The following is a 3513-nucleotide window of genomic DNA, read 5'->3' as shown; positions in this document are numbered from 1 at the left end:
CACTGTCATTTCTAGCGGGACTATTGCAGTGGCCTCGTGGTTGGTCCGTGGGCACGCACTCTGTCCCCTTCCTTTCCGTTCTTTGCATCGTGGCCAGTGATCTGAATCTGCTTATCTCTTTCTCTTGCTTAAGAGTTTTCATAATCACTGCTTACTGACGGAATAGGTACATACATTCTTCACGTGTTCTACACAGCCTTGGGAAGTTTGGCCCCCCAGGGAACTGAACTGTTCCCCCTCCTCAGTTCCCAATTCACATGTTAAAACCCTCACCTCCAGGACCTCAGAATCTGAGGGTGTTTGGAGACAGAGCCTTTGAAGAGGTAATTAAGGTTGAAGGAAGCACTGGAGGTGGCCCCTAATCCCCTATGACTGGCATCCTCATAAGAGAGGATTAGGCCCTGGCCAGGTGGCTCAGTTGGTTGGAGCGTCGTCCCTACGCCAAAAGGTTGTGGATTTGAACACTTGTCAGAGCGCAGACCTAGATCGTGGGTTCAGTTCCCTGTTGGGGTCGGTACCGGAGGGAACCAGTCACTGTTTTTCACATTGATGTTTCTCTTTCTCTCTCTCACCCCCACCCCCTTCCTCTTTCTCTAAAATCAATAAAGAAATGTTCTCAGGTGAAGATTTAAAAAAAAAAAAAGAAGAGGAAGAAGAAGAAGAAGAAGCAGCAGCAGCAGCAGCAGCAGCCCTGGCTGGTATGGCTCAGTGGATTGAGCACTGGCCTGTGAACCAAAGGGTCACCAGTTCGATTCCCAGTCAGGGCACATGCCTGGGTTGGGGGCCAGGTCCCTATTAAGGAGTGCATGAGAGGCAACCACACATTGATGTTTTCCTCTCTCTTTCTCCCTCCCTTGCCCTCTGTCTAAAATCTTAAAACAAGAGAGAGAGAGAGAGAGAGAGAGAGAGAGAGAGATAGAGAGAGAGAGAGAAGGAGATCAGGAAACAGACATGCAGAGGGAGACCTGAGACACAGGAAGAAGACGTCCATCTATAAGCCAAGAACAGAGTCCTCTGAGGCAATACATGTCTGTGGTTTCAGCTGCCTAGTCTGCGACCCTTTGCTACAGCAGCTGTCTCAGGCTAACACTGGCCCCTGCTTATTCCTCCAGCTCCAGGTCTTGACAAAGTCCCCTTTTCTCAGTTTCTAGAATTTGTGTTGCTCCCTCCCAGCATATGGCTACCCCAAGCCATTCCCCACCTTCTCTCCCTTGCCCATTCCCATGCAGAAGCCAAGTACAGCTGGCTTTCCCAGCATCCCTTGCAGCAAAATGTGGCCACTTAATCAGCTCTGGCCAATGAGCTGTGAGGGGAAGGCCGCAGGGAGACTTCTTCGGGGAGAGGTAACCTGGATTTCCTGGGTAGCAGGCAGGATCCTGCTTGGTCCTTCCTGCTTCTTGCCTCTGAAAACCACCCTGCTGTCTGGAGCGGCACTGAGAAGAGTTCAAGCCCGAGAACAAGAAGAAAGGCCCAGAAGAGGGAGGCGCAGAGAGAGCGGAAGGAGCCTGACTTCTTTGTGGCAGCGTGGAGCAGTCCGACCAGTGGCTACCACCTGCATCCTTCTTGTTGTGTGAAAAAAAGAAACCCAATTGGTTTAAGCCACAGACAGTCAGATTCACTGTTTCTTGGAGCCAAAAGCCTTTTGGCTACAATATGGCTCGAGGCTTTGCACATGCTGTTCCCTCTTTCTGAAATGCTGTTCCCCCCTTCCCAATCTGCAGATCTCAGCTTAAGTGCCACTTTCTTGGGGAAGCCTTCTCTGGGCTCCTGGCCAAGTCCGGCCCCTTCTGATCCACTCTCACTCCAATTCCCCGACCTTCGTGACACCTGTCATGTGGCGGCAACATTGCACTTGTTTGTGTGTGATTCTGTGACTGTCCTTCCCACCCCCGTAAGCTCTGAAGAGCAGGGACCGTGTTTGTATTTGTTCACCGTGGTACCTCCAGTATCTCTCGCACTCTGTAGATGTAGGATGAATGAATGAATGAATGAATGAATGTCAGAAAGACCCAGTTCCGAGGCGTGCATTCATTCAGATTAGAGTAGAATCGTGCTGGTGCAGCACTGCGGTCCAACAAACACAGGTGCAAGGAGTGGACGGATGGATGGGTGGGCAACACAAGATGGAAGAGGGAGCAGGATCTGTGCTCCAGGCGCTTAGGAACTAACGGAAGTAGCCGACCCAAAGCGGGGCATGTTAGTGGGAATGTGCCAGGGTCACAGCCTCTGCCAGGGGTGACGGGAGCGCAGAGAAGCTTAAAGGCTGGACTGACTGGGGGTGAAGGTCGCAAGGGAGGTGTAACAGGACTGAGTTTTGAGTGAGCTGAGCTAGTGCCGTGTCCTCGTCACAGATTGCAGAACACAGGCATAGCCCCGAGGGCCGCGGTGATGTGGGAGTGGGGGGGCGGCAGTTCCATTCGTTGTTGGAGCATGAAGTCCTGGGCAGGAAGGGACAGGGTGCAGCCTGGGCGGGGGCGGGGGAGTGAAGGGAAGGGACTGGGAGGGTGCCCACTGGTCCTGCAGGCCCCAGGGAGCCCCTGGAAGGTTTGGGGGGGCTGGTGGGGACAGGCACAGTAGGTCACACCACATTCTAGCAGTGGAAGGAAGCCGGCTCTGGGTCCTTGGGCAGCCAGTCACCTGCCCTTCTGAGGGGCTGCGTCCAGGTCCCGGGCGGTTTCTGCACTGCAGCTGTCCTGGAGAACAGACCAGCCCGGTCAGCTGAGCCAGGGAAACAGGCCCTGACGGCTGACCAGGGACTGTGGTGCCCTCACTGCAGGCCCTCTGTCCCCAGCCGGCTCACACTGCCGGCCAGGTGCCTTTCAGATGAAAGATAATGATGACAATAATGATAATAAATACAAAATAAACATATAAAATGAAGTCCACAAGGACTCTCCTGTCCTCTGGTGTCCACACCCTCAGGGCCTTTTCCTACATTTTTGTTTTGTTTTTGTTTTTGTTTCCCCCCAAATATTTTCCTCAGTGCCCACACCCAGGTCTTCTCAGACCCGGTAACGGCTCTGCCCCCTTCCCTGCTGTTGGTGCCCGTCACCTGACTGCAACTTACACCTTTGCTTTGGAAGTCTTACTCCAAGCGGGGTGTCAGGGACAATCGTGTTGCGAGCCCAGGACTCCCCCAGAAAATGCCATTTGTCACCAGATCCTCCCCCATTTGTAATGAGTAAGACACACGGTTGACAGTGCTGGCCGGAGAAGCAATGGCTGGCCAGGGCTGCACCCTGGGCGGGGGGCTTGGGAGGGCATTGGGAAGGCAGACCTCACCTCCGAGACAGGACCCAGCCCCCTGAAGACAGAGCCTTCAGCTTCCAAACAAGGAGGTGTGTGAACTATAAATAGCTGTTCAGACTAGCCCGGGCCTGCCCTGACCTCAGGACCCACGGGGACAGCTGCTCCCTCCGTCTCCTCCCATCCTGCCCAGCCTCCCGTCCTGCCCAGGCTCCGGCTGCTACTCCCTCTCGCATCTGCCAGGCACGCCTGTCGCCAAAGGCCCTG

The sequence above is a fragment of the Phyllostomus hastatus genome, unplaced genomic scaffold, assembly GCF_019186645.2.
Source record: "Phyllostomus hastatus isolate PE091 unplaced genomic scaffold, TTU_PhHast_1.1 phas_scaffold_114, whole genome shotgun sequence".
Taxonomy (NCBI): domain Eukaryota; kingdom Metazoa; phylum Chordata; class Mammalia; order Chiroptera; family Phyllostomidae; genus Phyllostomus; species Phyllostomus hastatus.
This window is presented reverse-complemented; position numbering follows the sequence as displayed.